This window comes from Manis pentadactyla, chromosome 7, assembly GCF_030020395.1.
Source record: "Manis pentadactyla isolate mManPen7 chromosome 7, mManPen7.hap1, whole genome shotgun sequence".
NCBI lineage: Eukaryota > Metazoa > Chordata > Mammalia > Pholidota > Manidae > Manis > Manis pentadactyla.
The window spans coordinates 94217971-94239240 of NC_080025.1; the positions used below are offsets into that span (position 1 = coordinate 94217971).

The following is a 21270-nucleotide window of genomic DNA, read 5'->3' on the forward strand; positions in this document are numbered from 1 at the left end:
TCCTGGTGAGGGACTGCAGCACCTGGATGGAGCATAGATATAAGATCAATTGAAGTGAGTAGAAAAGATAGTTTCACATTACTCCTGTCACCTCTTTCCAAAGCCTCAGCAGTCCAGTGCAGAGACAGACATACTCCTGGTTGGGGAGGGAGAATGAATTGAGCATTTGATTTCACCACACACCATAGCACCCACCTACACCACTGCTAGGCTGATTCCTTCAGCCTTAGGCAGCTTCCCACAAACCCAGACTTCTTCTTGACCCCAGTGCCAGGCTGACCACAGTGAACTTATACTCCTAGCCATCAAGCCAGCTCTCATAGCACCAGACTGGATTTTCAGTCTCAGGTTCCCAGCACACCCCAGTGCCAGGACAACTTTTGTGGCCCTAGAATCCTGGCCCACCCAAATGTTAGATTGGCTCCCATAATCCAAGCCTTCAGGCCAGCCTTTGAGGCCTCAGGCTACAGACAAACCCTTGTGTCCCCAGGCTCCAGACTTACCCCAGGACTGAGGCAGGCCCTGCAGACACAGACACCAGGAGCACCCTAGTCAGCTCCTATGCCTAGCTGGCCCCACAGGACCCAGGATATTGGCCCACATATGTGGACTCATGTCCCAGGCCTATGATCACAGACACAAGTGCCAGGCCTGCCCCAGTGAAATCAGGATCCAGGCCTGTTCCTGTGGATCTAGGACCTGAGTCAGGGCCTGTGGACCCAAGCACCAAGCTTACCCATCTCAGATCTGCCCACCCAAAGACTCCAGAAGCAAGCCTGCCCATGGAAAGCATGAGACAGCCCACCCAGAATCTCTGGATGTGTTGACTCGTAAAGGGACTTCCCTGCCTAAGCCAGTCTGTAAAGACTAAAAGAGATGCCTACTTCCTCAAATGCCCAGACACCACTGCAAGGCCACAAGTATTTTGAATAATTAAGGAAACATTATACCATCAAAGGAAATAACTAAATCTCCAATGACTGACCCTAAATAAATGGAGATCTATGAATTGTCTGACAAAGAATTCAGAATAATTTTCTTGAAGAACTTCAGTGAACTAAGAAAATACAGACAATTAAAGGCAATTAGGAAAAGAATGCATAAACAAACTGAGAATTCAACAAAGAAATACATTAAAAAAAGAAAAAATACTAGAGTTGAAGAATACAATGACTGCACTGAAGAAGTCAATAGATAGTATCAACAACAGACTCAATCAAGCAGAAGAAATAATTAGTGAACTAGAAAACAAGACATTTCAAATCATCCTGTCAGAGGAGTAAAAAGAAAAAAGAAGGCATTAAAGTGAATTACAGGATATCATTAGTAGAAACATGGTTTTTCTAGTGAATTTTACCAAGTATTTAAAGAATAATTAATGCCAAACCTTTCTAAACTCTTTTAAAATATTGAAGAGGAGGCAATACTTCCAAACTCATTTTGAGGCCAGCATTACTCTGATGCTATAGCCAGATAAAGACAGTACATGAAAATAATACTATAGGTCAATATACCTGATGACTATAGATGCAAAAATTTTCAATTACTGAAACTCTTAAATCAACTTAGTAAAGTTATAGGATACAAAATGAACATAAAAAATCAATTGTGTTTGTATATACTAACAATCAACTAACAACAAAAAAAAGAACAATCCCATTCACAATAACATCAAAAACAAATACTCCAGAATAAAATTAACAAAGAAAGTAAAAGATTTGTACATAGAAAACTATTAATATACTGTTGAAAGAAATTAAAGAAGACACAAATAAATGGGAAACCTTCCATGTTCATGGATTGGAAGAATTAATATTGCTAAAATAGCTATACTATCCAAAGACATCTATTGATTCAATGTAATCCATATCAAAATTCTGATAGCAGTTTTTACAGAATTAGAAAAAAACAAATCCTAACATTCATATGGAACCACCAAAAACCTGCATAACCAAAGCAATCCTGAGAAAGAACAACAAAGCTGGAAGCATCATAGATTTTGAACTATACCACAAATTTATAGTAGTAAAAACAGACACATTGACCAACTGAACAGAACTGAGAGACATAATAAGCCCATACATATATGGTCAACTAATATTTTACAAGGTAGCCATAAATACCTAATAGGGAAAAAATATTCTCATTATGTGGTATTGGGAAAACTGGATATCTACATGCAAAAGAATGGGACTGGATTTCTATCATACACTACTCACAAAATTAACTCAAAATTGAGTAAGGACTCAAATATATGATCTAAAACCTTAAAAGTCCTAGAAGAAAACAGGTAAAATGCTCCTTGACATTGGACTTGACAATGATTTTTTTAATATGACACCAAAAATACAGCAACAAAAGGAAAAATAAACAAATGAGACTACATTCATCAAAAAAAAAAGTTTCTGCACAGTAAAAGAAACAATGAACAAAATGAGATATCAACCTACATAATGAAGGGAAATATTTGAAAATCATATGTCTGATAAGAGGTTAACATACAAAATAGATAATAAACTCCTACAAATAAATAGCAAAAAACTCTGATTTAAAAATGGGCAAAGGACTTAATAGACATTTTTCCAAACAAGACATACAAATGGTCAACAGGTACACAAAAGATGTTCAACATGCTAATCATCAAGGAAATGCAAATCAACACTATAATGAGATATCATCTCACACCTACTAGAATATCTATTGTCAAAAAAACAAGAGATCACAATGTTAATGAAGATGCAGAGAAAAGGGAACCCTAGTTTACTGTTAGAGGAATTGTAAACTGGTACAGTCACTACCAAAAACAGTATGGAGGTTCCTCAAAAATTAAAAATAGAACTACTACATGATCCACCAATCCTACTTCTGGCTATATACATATCTGAAGGAAATGAAATTACTTTCTTAAGGAAGTATCTGAACCACCATATTCACTACATCATTATTCACAATTCCAAGATATGAAAACAGCCTAAGTGTTTGGGTATTTGGGTACAGATGAAAGGGTAAAGAAAATACGGTGTAAATATGATGTGTATACATACATATGTGTGTATACACACACACATAATGAAATATTATTCAGCCTTAAAAATTAAAGAAATCCTCCCTTTTGAAATAGCACAGATAGGACTTGAGGGCATTATGCCAAGTGAAATAAGTCAGAAAGCGAAAGACAAATATCAAAGGATCTCACTTATATGTGAATCTAACAGAAAGTCCAACTCATGGAAACAGTAATATTGTGGTTGCCAGAGACTGCAGATTGGGGAAAATGGGGAGATGTTGGTCAACATATACAAATTTCCAGTTATAAAATGAGTAATTTCTATTCCAGGGATACAAGTATGGTATAATACTCATAAATTAATCAATATGATAGACCACATTAACAAAAGGAAGGATAAAAACCATATGAGCATCTCAATAGATGCTGAAAAAATATTTGACAAAATTCAACATCCATTCATGATAAAAACTCTCAACAAAATGGGTATAGAGGGAACACCTCAACATAATAAAGGCTGTATACTACAAACCCACAGCTAACATCATACTCAATGGCAAAAAGATGAAAGCTTTTCCGCTCTCACCGCACTTATTCAACATATTACTGGAGGTCCTAGCCACAGCAATAAGACCAGATAAAGGGATAAAAGGCATCCAAATTGTCAGGGAAAAAATAAAATTGTCACTATTTGCAGTATATTTGATTACATATAGTATCATGTCACATACCATATGTAGAAAACCTTTAAGACTTCACTGAAAAACTACTGGAATAAATAACTGAATTCAGCAAAGTTACAGGATACAAATTAATACACAGAAATCTGTTGCATTCTTATATACTAACAACAAACTAGCAGAAAGAGAAATCAGGAAAACTATTCCATTTACAATTACATCAATAAGAATAAAATACCTAGGAATAAACCTAACCAGTGAGGTGAAAGACCTAGACTCTGAAAACTATAAGATACTCTTGAGAGAAATTACAGACACAAATAAGTGAAAATGTATCCCATGCTCATGGACCAGAAGAGTTAATATTGTCAAAATGCCATCCTGCCCAAAGCAATTTACAGATTCAGTGCAATCTCTTTCAAAGTACCAATGACATTTTTCAATAAACTAGAGCAAATAATTCTAAAATTCATACAGAACCACAAGGCCCAAATAGCTCAAGTAATCCTGAAAAGAAGAACAAAGCTGGGGGATTTATGCCCCCAGATTTAAGCTGTACTACAAAGCTACAGTAATCAAATCAGTATGGTACTGGCACAAGAACAGACCCATAGATCAATAGAACAGAATAGAGAGATGAAATTTAAACCAATGCATGTATGGTCAATTAATGTAAGATAAAGGAACCATGAATATACAATGGGGAAAAGATAGTCTTTCAATAAATGGTGTTGGGAAAACTGGGCAGCTACATGCAAGAGAATGAAACTGGATTAGTGTCTAACCCCATACTCAAAAGTAAACATAAAATGGATTAAAGACCTAAATATGAGATATTAAACCATTAAAATCTTGGAAGAAAAAAGGCAAAAATCTCTTGAATGTAAGTATGAGCAATTTTTTTCTAGACACATTTCCCTGAGCAAGGGAAACAAAATCAATAATGAACAAGTGGGACTACATCAAACTAAAAAGCTTTTATACAACAAAGGACACCATCCGCAGGAAAAAAAGGTGACCTACAGTATGGGAGAATATATCCATAAATGACTTATTCAAGAAGGTGTCAACATCTAAAATACATAAAGAACTCATATGCCTCAATACAAAAAACAAACAAACAAACAACTCAATTAAAAAATGGGCATAGGACCTGAACACAAATTTCTCCAAAGAAGAAATACAGATGGCCAACAGGCACATGAGATGCTCCACATTGCTAATCATCATTGAAACGCAAATAAAAACTACAATGAGACATCACCTTATACCAGTTAGAATGACCACTATCCAAAAGACAAGAAATAACAAGTGTTGGCAAGGATGTGGAGAAAAGGGAACCCTCGTACACTGTTGGTGGGAATGTAAATTGGTGCAGCCACTTGGAAAGCAGTATGGAAGTTCCTCAGAAAACTTAAAAATAGGAATACCATACAACCCAGTAAATGCTCTTCAAGGAATTTACCAAAAGCAAACAAAATCTCTGATTTAAAAAGATGTATGTACCCCTATATTGACTGCTGCATTATTTACAAAAGTCCAAATATGGAAGCATCCAAAGTGAACATCAGTAGATGAATGAATCAAGAAGATGTGGTAAACATATGCAATGGAATATTATTCAGCCATTAAAAAAGAAATCAAACCATTTGCAACAACATGGATGGACCCAGAGGGAATTATGCTCAGTTAAGTAAGCCAGATGGAGAAAAACAAATACCATATGATTTATTTATATGTGGTATCTAAATACAAAACATCAGTACACTCATAAACACTGAGAAGTGACTGGTGGTTAACATCAGGGAGGGGTTGGGATGAGTGGATGAGGAGGGTGAAGGGGATTAAGAGACACAAAAATCTCAAACATAATATAAGTTGGTCATGTGGATGGATGTGCAGCATGGATAATATAGTCAATGGTTCTGTAACATTTTCCTCAGTTGACAGTAATTACACTAGTTGGGGTGAGGATTTAATAATGTGTGTTCAACCATTGTGTTGTATACTTGGAACTAATATAATATTGTGTACTCACTATACTTCAATAAAGAATGAGTGGTGTCTGGGGATCTAAAGTACAGCACAGCAACTACAGTTAAAAATACTGTATTGTATAATTGACAGTTGTTAAGAGAGTACATCTTATATGTTCTCACGACACACACACAACAATAATATATATGTGAGACATGGAGGTGTTAACTAACTTTGTGGTAATTATTTTGTATTACATACATGTATCAAATCACTACATTGAATATCTTAAACTTACAAAATGTTATATATCAATTATATCCAAAAATTGGAGGAAAAAAAGACTGTAGTCATTGATTTCATACAGAATCTGTTAGTTTTCACATTAAATACAAAAATACTTCTGACACTATTTGAAATGGAAACAGTTGACCAGTTTTAACGAAGAATGTTCATTTTGAGATCAGCATCTAACGTCACAATGATCTTTCTGAAGAACACTAGTATTTAGAAATTAAAGAAGAAAAATAAACAGTGATCAAATAATTTGGGGAAATGTCACATATTATCCCAACGGACAGTGATTATTTATGTTAGCATACTTAACACTCTGAGAAGTCCCAAAGTAAACAGAGCAATAAACAAACACACTTTAACCCAGGATTAGATGATGGTTAATTTGCACAGAGACCAGAGCCACCATTCACTGGGCATGAGCTCATTGCCCATGAAGTTGTCATTTTTTAAGAAATCCTTGAGAACATACTTCCTAAAGGATCCAATCCCCTTATACCATCATATAAAGAGCACTTTTTCTATCAAAGAAAACTAATGGGATTGACCACCATGACTGCTGTCTATTGTTCTTAATGTATGTCAAGAACTATGTATGATCTTTCCTAGAAATAGCCTATATATCTAATGAGAAGGAAGAACATAGTACACAAGAAATCCTTTTCAAAAATATGTTTCATTTTGCCTGGTAGTCATACTTGCTTGTTTGCCTTTTAAGTTACTTGAATAGAATAGGGAAAGACTTATCAGTATCCAAAATTCATTCAAAGTAAATTGTGACTTACCTGCCACCAGGACCAAAATTTCTTCTCTGAGAAGAGTAATAAAAGAGGTTAGATGCCTCCTCTTCCTTGGTAAGCTTGCCAGTTTGTTCTCTCAGGAGACCTGGGACAACACTTTATGATTAATTACCATGACCAAGTGAGCCATAGTCCTCTCAGGTCCAGGATTTCTCAGGTATTTGAAAAGGGACTTCTTAGGCAAAGGGCAAGAGCTATGCCTGTGACAATGGTGCTACTTGGTACTGAATTTTATAGGGAATAAAACATTAATGAAACTCCCATCTTATTTTTAAAAAGAAGCTTTCTATTGATCTGTTTCTTACCTGACAATAATGCAAATGGTATTATGCAGTTTCTACCTCATTGTTTGCAATAAAATATCTACAACATGGTCTTGCATAGAGAATGGAAGCATCCATAATTTTGGTGGACCTTAGAACACCTTTCCACCTTTTCTGTAATAACTTTAAAATAATATTTAGAAATACCTATAAGAAGGGGATTCATGTCAGATGTGTTCAATCCTGCATCCCATGCACAAAGCACAGGGTCTGGAACAGACTGGACAACCATATTGGAAAGGAAGGGAGGAGAGGCTTAGAAATCAAATGAAAAGGCTGCTACTTTCAAAGGAACAAATTGTATAGCTGTCTTAAAGAAGAAATTAGAGAAATGGTCAAAATAATTTGGTCTCATTAGGGGATCATTATGTTTTGTACTATTTTATATGAAGAGAAGGTCTGGACCTACTTTTAGAGAAAATGTTGTATGATTTTAATTGTAAACAACATTCGTTAGACTTGATCGATCCTACTTCACCTGCTATTCTGAAAGGAAATCTTCCTGTTTTTCTTTCTGTAGCACTAAATGGCATACTAGCATAGGTATTCATATACTTGGTCACCAGAAGCTGTAGCTGAATGAATGAATTACTGTTATTGCACAGTAACATATTTAAGGCCCTGATATATGTTTGAGCTTCCACATACTTTCATAAAATGTTCAGCATTGTTAACTTTCAACTCAGTCATTTTGAAGCACTAAAATTATGGTCATTCATATGCACACTGTAATCAGTACATTTCAGTTGCAAGTAGCAGAAACTGAACTCAGACAGATGTATACAATAAATGAATGAATGAATGAATGAATGAATGAATGAATACATAAATAAAACATTGGCTTGTTTCACCAATCCAAAAGTAAAGCTGTCTACAATTGGTGTGAAAAATATTAGGATCTATTTCACTTCATTTCTTAGCTTTCCGTTTATCTGTGTTGACTTAATTCACTAGCAAGCTCTTTTCATCTGGTAGCAAGATGGCCCCAGCAACTTCAGGCTCAACAAGCCCAATGTGAGAAAGAGCTCTTCTTTCTTAATAGCACCTAAAGGATTTTGATTGACCAGGCCTGGAGTGCCTACCTCTGGAGCCTAGACTGAAAGTAGTGAGGGGTGCTTCCCCAAAGGAAAGTAAAGATGCTGTCAGACCAGAAGAAAGGGATATGGATGGGCAAAAACGTAGTAGTTGTCTGCTATACCCATAATCTACATGCTTGTGGAATTAGTCAGAAGTGTGAGTTTAAAATAAAAAACTTAAAGAACTGCCTGAACAATCCAAATATAATTCAATAAGTTTTTGTTTTAAATACTATTAAAAGTCCTTTTTCAAACCTAGAAAATAGTTGGGTGATCTTAGTTCATAAAAATTTACTGTTAAAATGAACTGAGAGACAGGAAGTCAAGGCTTTCATGCCTTTGTGTAATATTCCATTGAGGTAACAATTTACTGATACAGCTCCATCATTCAAATATTAACAATGACTCAAAAATCAAGCATTCTCATTTAACGTACAAACACAGGAAAAGGTAGATTTAAAAAGTATGAATGTTTATGAGCACAAGCAATAAACTACTAACTAGATAGTAAATTTGAACCCTGCAAAATTATTTGATGAACATATATTTTCACTTTTAAAAAGATGAATAATCATCGGTTAAATAAGCAATCCCAGTTCTGTATGATTTTGATTTTATCCAACACAGCAAAAACAACAGTAAACACAGTCAGAATATTTTACTTTCAATACAAACTTTACTATATTATAGCCTATTTTCAAAAAGGAAGTAACTATTTTCAAAAAGTTGCACAATAGTCAGAAGCATATAATATGGAAAGTAGTTATAAAACTTGTAAAACACAACCTAGATTCATGAAACAAAGGGTTTTCTCCATGTAATGTATTTATATTTATGTTCCTCTCATGGAAATTCTTATCTAGCTAGTGTTCTTTTGTTAGTACTCAGTTATTTTGTTCTGATGAATTTTTCTTTATGACTATTGATTATGTAACCTATCCATGACCAAACTAGAATGCTTTATGTTGCCTAATATATTGTGCCATTGTTTGACCATTTTGAAAATGCAAAGAGAATGAGAAATACCAGTATTAGGAATGATCAAGAAAGTTGTTACTTTGGTATCCTATTGAGAAAATACTTACACGTGAGGTTTAGTTTATTATTTTAACTGCGTTTAATTGAATCAACCTATATTGTTTTAAACACCGGTAGTTACATGTCTATCATTTTATATGAAATAAACTCTAAAAAGATTTTTTTAAGACAGAAGATAATTCCTTAATTAAATGTGAAAAATATGTTCTAGGAAATTAAAAGTTCTCAAATGCTCTTGCATTAAATTTAACTAAAAGTCATAATGGTGCCAACGCATCTTGACATCCAATCATATACTGATCCCCAAATCAGAATAAACCTGCAAGTAGGCATGTAGAGATTTATGCAAAACTGTAGACTTTTTGTTGAATCTGTTTAGCCATGTGCCATGACATGTCAGATACAAATAAAGAAGACAAGCAATACACTGTTTTCTCATTCAAAGGTCTGGAAAATGTGCTGCTACCTTCACTTTTATAGAACAATGGGTTAATATTTCTATGTTCACTTTTTATTAGAATTTATAACTTTATTAGTATGCTTTATTTTCTTAGAGTTTACATTCCAGTTTTCAAACAAGATTTATTATTTATTATATGGTGTTGGTTACTTATGTTATTTATTACATTTATGTATTATTTGTGATAAATATCCAGTTGGAAAAAAGCATTCCTAGCAGAGGAATCATTCATAATATTACTCCCATAATGCAAAATGTCATTTTAATTTGTATTTTGAGTAATTTTGCAGAGCTGGAGTCCTTGGAGATTCAAGTCTATTTTGACATCTGCTTAATTCATCTTCTTAATAACCAAGTTATGATGAAACTGTTGTGCTGTCCAAGAAATTATTGGTGCTGTACTATTCTTAGTTGTATTGTCCTCTGCTTCCAGCCTTCTAGACTTTCATAGAAATCTAGCCAACAAAGGACACAAACAAGCATTTGGAGTACAGGATCATAAAATGCCTTCTGCATTATTATCTGGCCAGTTGTTTAGCTATGTCTTGAAAATGTCAAAGATTTGGATAAAATCAGAAAAGTTCAGTCCATGATCTCAATGTTTCTTTTTACTTAAGGTAACTTTGTGCAAATACCTACCTTTAGGCACCATTGGTAAATGGGATACCATTATTAATATTCTATTTAAGAGTTATCACGCCTTCTATGTGAGAGTTTCAATAAAAACTGGACTTCAAATCAACTAACACTTATGGGGTCCTACTCTGTACCAGGTATTCTATATACTTTAATTTTTAAAGTCTCACTTTAACTTCAAAATAAACCAATATTATTACTATAACAATTTTACAAAATGGCCAATAAAAAAATCAAAGAGGCCCAGGAACTTGTCTCAGACATCAAGCTGATCAGTAAAGTATAGGGACCTAAACCTAAGATTCTAACTTTAAAACCAGTGCTCTCCTTACTACAGTACATTTAAAACAATAAATTATAAATCATGGATACTAAATATTAGCATTCATTATACACCATGTACTTGCCCTATCTGTCATGACCCAATGAGATTATTTGTATTTTTCAGATAAGTAATTTGATGATACAAAGTCTTAGGCAGTTGCCCATAGTTACCCAGCAAATAAGTGGTGAAACTGGGATTCAAATTCAAGCCAGGCGGTCTTGTGTACTTATAAAGTTAATCCTACTTTCTCAGTACTAGTTAACCACTGATATGCTTTATCACTATAGATTAGCTTTCCCAATCTTAGAACTTCACATAAATGAAATCATACAGTATGTGAATTTTTGGTCTCTATTCTTTTGCTCATCATAATACTTTGAGATTCATCCATGTTAATACAAGTATCAGTAAGTAGTTCATTCCTTTTTATTGCTGAGTAATATTCCATTGTATGTATCCACCAAAAATGGTGTGTCCAATCACTAGTAGATGGACATTCTGATTATGTCTAGTTTTTTAGTATTATAAGTAAAGCTTATGTAAACATTTGTGTATGGGTACATTTTCATTTCTATTGGCAAATGCTTAGGAATGGAACTGTATGGTTGTACAAGTATATGCTAGCTGTATATGGAACTGTCAAACTGTTCTCCAAATGGGTTGTACCCACTCATATTATACCAGCAGTTTATGAGAGTTTCAGTTGCACCACATCCTCCTCACATTTGGTACTGTCATTCTTTTTAAGTTTTACATAGTATGTAGTAGTTCATTATTGTGATTTGAATTTGGGAAACAGTTTATTTTTGAAGAGGATTAGATTAACAACTGAGAATCTAGTTAAAAGGGTTGACAGCTGAGCCACACAAGTATCTGAACCCCAGGTGTGATACCTACTGTAAGTATGATTATGAACAAGTTGTCTTAGCATTTCTATGCCTCAATTTTCTCCTCTGTTAAGTCACAATAAAAATAGTACTTTCCTGAGACTTTGTTTTGAACTTTGAAGAGAAAATAAATATAAGGTACTAAACATAATGCCTGAATCATAGTAAGTCTTCAATCAAAGTTAGCTAACATTACTACTCTCTATTTCACAAATAATTATTTCATAAATAAATCTAATTTCTTCAAAGTCAACCATGGTATGAAGATATATTACTCTGGAAAGTATCTTTATAACTAGTTCTTGTTTCTAATACTTTGTTTTGATTTTAAGTTGGGACATAATCCCAATGAAGTATGTAGACAGCATCATTTTACATGGCTTTATTCCTAGAAAGTGGCAGTATCAAATATCTAAAGCAACCTACACTAGATCATATGCACCCTACCTTTACTACCCCTCTTCCACCCACAAGTAATCTTTGAGGTCTCTGTAATTCCATAAAATGCCAGCTTCCATTTTATCCAGATATCAAGTGAACCAACATGTTCTCTCTCCCCTTATTGGTCAAATTCCCTATGCAGATGCTCCCATCCAGGGTGTAGGCAGTTTACAAGCACTGCCTATAACCACTCCTCAGTCCTGGCCTAGTAACACCACAGCTTCCCTTCTGCTTGTCCCATTGCCAAATCTCTCCTCAGATCTAACAGCTTGGCCAGATCAGCTGGTTTTTGTTTCTGTGTGGTCTGACAGAGTTGGCACAGAGATAAGCAGTGACTTCTGTGACTTTCTGTTGGGCTTTCTTTCACAATTAGAAAAGAGGGTTAGGAGTAGCCAACAGACGTTTAAAAAAAAAAAAAAAGGATCCTCCTGAAAGAAACAAAGAGTTGCCATAAAACTCTGAAAAATAGAGTTTGAGCTAACTGCTGGTCAGTCCTTGACTTTTTTGGTGACCCTAACATGTTTAGCACTTGAAAACTCAGTTTTTTGTGAGTTTATTGTGACACAATGCTTTTTAAACTATTATTTTTATCTGTTAACATCATATAGTGATTAACAAATTTAGAGTGATTTTGTTTTCCAGTTCTCTCATATAAATTCTCATTTGAATGTCATAAGCAATACCAGTTTGAAAGCACTAGGTAATAGGCCACGACACCACCATCATCAATACTAAGAACAAACAGTTTTTGTGCTCGCTTCGACAGCACATATACTAAAATTGGAATGATACAGAGAAGATTAGCATGACCCCTGAGCAAGGATGACACACAAATTCATGAAGCATCCTATATTTAAAAGTAAAATTTACTTTTAATTCTTTTTGAAACTTGTGTCTTCTAGTCAAATCTATTATAGAGATCAGAAAATTAAGAAGATGGTTAATGGGATATGGTTTTTTAAATTGGGGGTGAATTTAAGACTGGTTAGCTTTTAACTTGGTTACGAATGATATTTCACTTCTGTGTGTGGTTACCCCATCATAAGTAGGGAAGTTAAACTCCTTATTGATTACTTCCAACTCTGCCCTTGGAAACAAAGTTCATGATGTATATTCACATACACACACACACACACACACACACACACACACACACACACACACACACAAAGAACAAACAGCTTTGAGGGCTGGGCTGAAATCACTGGTAAAAATTAGAACAAAATAGAATATTGGCACTGGAATACAGCTAGAGTAGGCAATTACTAAGAAAGGGCTTCAAGAACAGCAAATAGAAGTCTGTTAATCAAAATTGAGAATGGATACTGGGCAGGAACTAGTTAACAACCAGAGTACGTAATAGAGTTGCATACATTTATCTGGGCAGTAGATCACATTGGTCCACCTTCAGGAGGAAAATGAACTCATGCTTCCAGACATACATCCTTGGGGAATAAAAAAAGGAGAAGCCATTCACAATATTCACAGGATACTCCATTTTTTATGCCTCATTTCTGGTATTTTTTTTCTTAGGCCCATACATACTTAATGCATCTCTTCAGTTGAGCAAAAAGCAAATGAGGATGCCTCCCACAGTCTTTTACTTAGTGTTAGATTTCAGGCAATGCTTACTATGCAAACCCCTCTTTCAGAATTGCATCTACTGAGGGCTAGACTTCCCTGGAACATGGCTACTCCTTGCCTTAGCACAGCTTTCTGGACATCACCTTAGCCATCTTTGTAGGCCTGTTATATTCTAGAACCTCTGTGCCTCACTGGGCCTCAATTCCTGGCTCCTATTCAATTCAGTCCTGCATTCACACATGTATTACACTTAAACAACTCTTGGCGTCTTCTATCCAACCACTTGGAAGTCTGGTGGGATGGCTAGAGAAGAGAACACCATCACCATGAAGATTATTAAGGAATGGCCTCCATAAATATGCAATATGTAAATTCCTTCAGGACTGAGCAGATATAGGCTCTAGGAGATTCCACAAATGGAGAAGTTCCTAAGATGCTTCCACAGACTAAAATGTTGTCATCAGCATTTTCTCACTTTAATTTCCACAAGCTGATATGCAGCCAATTCATAGTAATAAGATGTCAATCTCTCTTTTTTAAAACTCAGGCCTCAGCTATTCTGGTACACAGAGGATAATTTTAAAATTCAAAAACAGAAACAAAAGAAATCTCTTATAGAATATCCTGATCACTTTTGGTTAATTTTCTATATTTCAGGATTCTTGTTCCAAAACAAGTGAATTCTATCCTAAAAGGACTGACCTAACTTCATAGCTCTCTTGCTTGTAGGACAGGTAGCAATTTAACAAGTATATTCAGTTGTCAAAAATGAAATTTAGTTTTATAACTAGTATCTTGTTCTGTCTACTCCAGAAGCCCCTTACCACAAAAGTCAGAATATACATTTTTATCTTGTATTTAAGATTCTCTTGTGTTTTAAATTTTTTCTGTTCTCCTTTCAAATATAGTATCTGGGTGCAGAATAAAGCTGAGATGTCCTTTGACATAGGCATGGCGCTCCCAAGTCTCTAGGTGATGTAACACATCCCGCTTCATCTCTGAGGTGCCTCTGCCATGGCTGCTTCTGCAGCGGAGTAACCACAGAGCCGCTGCATATCTTTTTCGGTTGAGGTTGTCCTGCTTGGTCTTTAGGGTGTATCCTATTACCATTGCTGATATCCATGGACACTGCCCTAGCTTGTAGACACAAACATCCCACACCCTACAGTCTGTATGGTTACAGTAGTCCCCCTACTGATTACTAGGACATGCAGCACTTATGAATGGCCTTGAAGGCCTAAGATTTCTTGCTTGCTTTCTCCACACCACACCAAAGTGAGACTTCATTCAGGCCCATCCTCTTTGATACCTCCTTCAGCTATTTCAGCTGATAGCTCCTTCAAATCCTGTAATATGGGCAAATCTTCATTTTTAAAGATAAAGAGGTAAAGTCCCTAAATGCTACAGTTGAACCTAAATGCTCCTGACATTTCAGATGCATGAGACTTTGGGAAACTTTCCATTTTCCCCAATTACATCCAGAAATGTACAGCATTAGACCTAGAGGTCTTCGGAATCCCCAGAACTACTTGGATGTTGTTAATTTCTTTTTTTGAAATTCACCCTTAAGAGAAGAATCAGAACACTAGGGCCTGATCTTTGGTTTTCCTTTTTGTCTCTATCTCATGCTCCACATCTCAGTAATCAGAGGGGCTTTCCTCTGCCTATGTGTGAAAAGATTTCCTTGTATTGCATCCTTTTCCTATTCTATAGTGCCTGATCCTCTTCAAGCTCAGTGCTTGCTTTGGGACCTCTGAGAAAATCATCCCTTCCTCAAGCAATCCAGGCATTTACAATGATCAAAAGTGCTTGCTTTCAGACTCTAGGAAAAAAAAAAAACATTTTAAAATTCAAATCCAGTGCATCTCTATTCATTACAAGGCTATGATTTCCCCATGAAGTCATGCTATTGATTTCATAGGGCATGCTATTGATTCAATAGCTTGGAGAGCTGGATAACTGGGAACTGTGGATTATCTGGGAGCTAAAACACATTGATTTGATAACTCAAAATTGGTGTCTCTGTAATTCCTCCCATCTTCCCATTGATCTCTCTATGACATGTTTCCCACCATACAAGTAAACTCTGGACATACTTGGCCCCCAGGGCAAGGGGAATAAATTAAACTCCAATGTCCACAGGCCCTCTCTCAGTAAATGGTGGTAGAGTTTAGAGGCTCAGACCAGAACCTGCATCTCATCTAAGACATGACCTTGTCTATTACAACAGCACAGTTTAGTAATACCTTAACTGGTAAACAAACACAACAAATAATTAACATATAATACATACATGTTTTTAAAAGCACACTAGTCAAAGGGCTCTTCTTCCAAACACAATAGAATAAAATTAAAATAAAGGTCTTACTTGAATAATAAGTGTATGAAATAATAGTCTTAACACTTTACAGAAAAAGAAAAATTCACTGATCAATAAAGAGTTACTACATAAATTACTGGGCAGACCTGCAAGGAACAGAATTCCACATTTCTATCATCGGAGCACAATTAGATTTCAGATCTGCCCCAAGGTTAGGCCTACCTGATTAACCCTGTGGAATCTAAAGGAAAACTCAAGGTTACCATTTATTGAAGGCTTGCTAAGTGCCCCTGGATGAACCTATGTGATCTCATTTAGTTCTTACAAACCCTGCAATGTGGGCAAATCTTCATTTTTAAAGATAAAGAGGTGAAGTCCCCAATCACCAGCAGAGCAGCTGAACTCATTTCTGACAGATAATAGATGCTCTCAAAGAGGGATGGGGCAAGTTCATGGGATTGCTCCAATTCTTCCTGGGGGAGGGGTGTGAGGATTTAGAAACGTGTCATATTACCTCCAACTTTAGTGCCAATAAGAACTATATGTTCACCTCTAAACTTATTCTTTAAGTTCAGCTTTCAGTTTTGTTACTAGAGATTTGGTATTGGTTGACTCCCATTCAAATTCACTGATACTTCGGTCAGTCCATTAGTGAATAGACAGGCTTCTCTTAAGAAAAGCAGTCCCTTTAGAGAAAGTGCCTCAGCAGGACTTGAATGGGCACGGGGGGGGGTGCACTGCTCTTTCAGCAGAATACAGTTACTCAGGGGGACCCCGCTCCTCAGTCCTCAGGCGATCTTTGAAAGAAACTAAGGTTGAAAGCAAACAGTGAAGCAGAAAGAACTGGCAAAAAAAGTGACACTCAGCAGTTGTCTTTCCTTTTGGTCCTTCCCTCTGAGAGTTACATTGCAACTGTCTATCTCTGTCTCCTACTTCTCTAAAGGTCATTTTAAATACATTGGAGTCATTTCTGTAGACTATAGAATGTGTTTGATTTTAGGTTTTTAAGTGATTTAAAAAGTAGCACCAGGAAATGTTGCTCTGTGGTTTGTTACTATTGAGGATCCAATAGGGAGCAAGGATAATATCTGCTTTGTATGTTTTGCTGTATTTATTTTATTGAATCTTATAATATCCCCTCAGAGGCTGGTGAATGTCAGGTTTTATTATTCTCCTTTACAGGCAGGAGGTGGAGTAAAGCTCAGTGAGGCATTGAATGTCACACCAGAAACAAGTAGAACAATCAGAAATATATGACGAGTTAGGTTTCTGTCTAGGGTAAAAACACACTAAACCAACATTTTTCAAAGAATTATCCAGGGGTTCCAAGAGATACTTTTGTAAAAACAATTTCTTAGTCAAACACTTTAAAGGTTCTGTGAAGCCCTGTAATTAAAAACACTAAGAAAAACTTTATTTAACTCAGCATCATTTCCTATAGTACTTTTTTTTTTGTTTAGTAAATACTGCCTATATCAACAAAGCACATTTTGGGAAATGCTCCATTAAACCACATCATCTCTCTTTCACTTCACAATATAGTAAAAAAACAAAAATCACTTGTCTCAGAGCTCATCTAAATTATCACCAAAGAGAGAAGAGAGAGAGAGAAGCTGAGGGCAGGTGGTGAGGGGGTGGTCTGTTACTTGACTTTGCTATTTCTGTCAATGGTTATTTTCAACTGTATCACTTCTCCTGAGCCCAATTCCTCTGCTCCAGTTGTTCTGATCTACTTCACTGTCCCACCCTCATTAACGGGATCATATTCCTTCATTTAGCAAGCAAAAGAGCACCTATGAAAGTACTAGGCATTGTGTCTGTCACAGAAAGACAGAAATTAAAGCATAGTTCTTGTCCTAGAGGAGCTCTCTTCCTCCTAAAGGGGGAAGAGGGAGAGTATAAAACAAGACAGGCCAGCAGAACAAGCCCGGAGCTTGTACCACAGGGAGGAGAGGAAGTGCTACTCCAGCCAGCAGGGCATGGCTTCCTCTTGCTTCTTCAGTGGTAGCATTCTAGAAAGCAGTGTTTGCAGATATGGTGATAAACAGATGTTAGCCAAGCAAACTGTGCAGCCTAAGAGAGCCTAAAGAGAATGATATCTACCAGTGCATATAGGTGAGGAAAGCAGTGTTCATTTAGAACATGGCATGGTCAGACCTTAGGACACATATACAGAGATATCCGTTAAAGAGTCATAGATATATACATACGACATGGTAAGGAGTTTGAACTTTATCCTGAAGAGAATATAGTTATTGATTATATATCACTTTTAGCCATTTTAAGTCCCTTTAAATCCTAAAGATTCTTCCACCCTCATTAACTGCTTGTTATCCTCTCTCCTTCTGTGGACATGTCCAAAGTCTGTCCATTCATTTAAGCCCATTACACCATGCCTGCCCTGACTGCCTCAACCCAGGTTTCTTCCTCCTATGAACCTCTCTGCTATTCACTGACTATATGATTCAAGCACTGCTTTGGAAGTTACTCTTTTGTAAGCATGTGTGCTTTCTGCCGATGTGTATGGCAAACACCTCAAAAGCAAAGAACCACGTCGTTTATCCTTGGCACACTGTGGTGCTTCCCAGGATCTCCACCTCCTGCTGTTCACTCCCTGGTGTAAGTCTCGTTCCTTGAGCCTGGGCTGGACCTAGTGACTCACTTCTTACAAACAGAATACGGTTAAAGTAACAGGGTGTTGTTTCCAAGAATAAGTTACCAAAGGACTCTGGCTTCTTTCTCTCCCTCTCTTCACTCTTTCCTCACACACTGAGAAAAGTCACCGGCTATGTTGTGAGCTGCCTTATGGAGTTGCCTGTGTAGCAAAAAACAGTGTCTCCAGCCAGCAGCCCTTGAGACCTGACAACAGCCACGTGAGCCCTATGTGAGCCTGAAAGCCGACAGTCCTACTCCAGGAGAGTCTCGCCATGAGGGCACTCCAGGGGTCATGTGATTTACTGTGTGAGACACTGAGCCAGAAACACCCAGCTGAGCTGCACCTGGATCCCTGACCCTTAGAAATGCAAATAAGAAATGTTCACTGTTCTAACCTACTACATTTTTGGGCAATTTATTATATGGTCATAGATAACTAATGAAAGTACCTAAAGTAACAGTCTACAAAATAAGTATAAAGTGCTCCTGAATGTCCTCTGGATCAGTACGTGGTTTATAATCCCAGCCAGTGGTTTGATCTGTTCCAGTGTCAACTGCCATGCACTCTGCTTCAAGGGGAAACTAGTCTTTTGTGAATTTCTTGTACATAAATATTTGTTACAAATATTTTAGCAAATGCTTTCTATTTCTCTTACTTGTGCATATCTTGGCTGGCATTACAGAAAAATAGTGCAAACATCATTTCCTTACTGGGGAGTAAGGGTTTTTCTTTTTTTTTTAGTGTGGGTGGGGGAGGGATGGTTTATGTCAAATGTTTAGTTTTTCTTCTGGATGAAACATCTTGTGGGATCTTTAGAAAACTTCATACTGTATGAATAAGAAAATAAAATACTTGAAACTTGAAAAATAATAAATGCTCCTGAAGACAGTTGAATAGACAAATGGAAGTACATATTGGAAATAATTAATCTAATATTTATCAAATGAAGGAATCCAAGGATGGATATTTACAAGAGTTCCTTCATGTTTATTTTGGTTTGAAATAAAGTGACAAACTGGTCTTTGTATTATACAAATGCCCTTGTTTTTATCCCTTTGTTTATTTCAACTGGAGAAGTGGGTTGTCACCATGAACTTCTACTTAAACATCTCAGGTAGAATAAAGAAAAAATGTTTGTTCTTCTGAGTTTTTATGCAAAATGCAGAATTGAGAGCCACAGCAGATACACTCAACCAGGTGCCCAGCTACTTACCCACTTTTCACAGCATTATGCTCTTCTCCTGCACAGCCAGAGCTGTTTCCATGGAATGATGAGAACGTCCACCAGGAAGGCATTTATGGACTCAGTGTGCCTGGGACCTACGGTGCAAAAGGGAAAGCAGGGCATCTAGTTAAGGAAACAGGATTCACTGTATTTTACACAAGTAGTAACCATGGAATGTTCTGTTGATCAAAATATTTCTCACATGCTTCCCTAAACTATCAAGCTGTTGAGCCACAAGGGCATTCCACCTAACAGTTTTTCCTGGGGCTCCTTTCTTATTCCAGTTAAGAAAGAAGAAAGAATCTGCTGAATATTACCATCTGTACTCTAGTGGGTTTTTTTTTAATGTATCAGTTATTTAATTAGGTTTTTTGATGAAGATAAACTCTACTTAAGGGAAAAAACATGTAGATTCACCCTAGAGCTAAAAACAGCTTTGATTTATGGCAGAGTCTGAGTCCACAGCTTTCTGATCAACCTTGCACTGCTTGGTAAGCTCATATTTTTCCTTCACTGTGTCAAACATCTCACCTCCCTGGTGTCTGAGCTTGTGAAGCTTCTTCTTTCTGAAGTAAGCATCAGTGGGATGTTTTGGGATTTTCACCTCACCGGTATCAGTGTTGGTGGAGGTGGTGATGACAGGTTTCTGGTGTGTTCTATAGAGGGGAACACAATTGGGGATCAGAGGTCCAGTCACAAGCAGCAAGCCCCTGCTCAGTGTGTCAGGGAAACCACCGCCTTGCCTCTGCAGCAGCTATTGAGGAGGATCAGAATGGTCCTGGGAGGGAGGCGAGCTCCGTTTTCTCATGTGCTGACTGAAGGGATTTCTGCCATGGTTCAACAGCTTCCAGGGCACATCATAGCTAGAATAATATCTGAGCATTTTGCGAAACTGAACCACTCAGGTACCACCAAATGAAGGGAGTGCCTATATATATGGGTACTTCATAGAAAACAGGAAAGAGAGCTGGTACTTACATAATTTCAGCAGCAGGACAAACTCTACCCCAAAACTGTATGGCATATAGAACTTCTAGCTCAAATTTTTGAAAAAAGGTATATGAGGAAGGAGAGAAAATAACTACAACTACCACCATCACAACAGAACTCCCTCCCCGCAAAAACAAATGGATTCCTGTTGAAAATTTCTAACCATTAATATTACTTTTCCCAACCTCATCAGCTAATATTTATTTAGTTTATTTAGTTTACACAATGTATCATGCAGAGCACTAAATAAACCCAGGTATTAACAGGGAAGTTGGCATCCATTTTAATCTCAGGATGATAATGTTAATCAGATAGGTCAGGTTTGCTGGTCACAGTCCAACAACCAGTAAGTGGCAGAACTAGGGCTAGCATGCATGCCTCCTAATGCTTAACATTACACCGAGTTGACAGGAACTGAGAAAGTTAACAGATGAGTCACTTGCCAGGGGGTGGGGGGGAAATACTTTTAATTTAGCAGCTGTTAAGAAGTAACCGTAACTTAGGGGGAATGAAAAGGAAGGTGGAATGAGATTAGTTTTCTGGAGAGAGAA

General features: G+C 36.6%; 1 non-coding gene and 1 pseudogene across 1 annotated transcript; one reads left to right on the plus strand and one right to left on the minus strand.

Annotated features, from left to right (window-relative positions):
- The first annotated feature begins 12694 nt into the window (after positions 1–12694).
- On the plus strand, positions 12695–12801 carry LOC118908503 (U6 spliceosomal RNA). Its single transcript, XR_005023213.1, has one exon. It is a non-coding gene; the product is annotated as a U6 spliceosomal RNA (small nuclear RNA).
- A 7017-nt stretch (positions 12802–19818) lies between these two features.
- Positions 19819–20772, minus strand: LOC118908098 (60S ribosomal protein L6-like; annotated as a pseudogene).
- Positions 20773–21270: the final 498 nt, after the last annotated feature.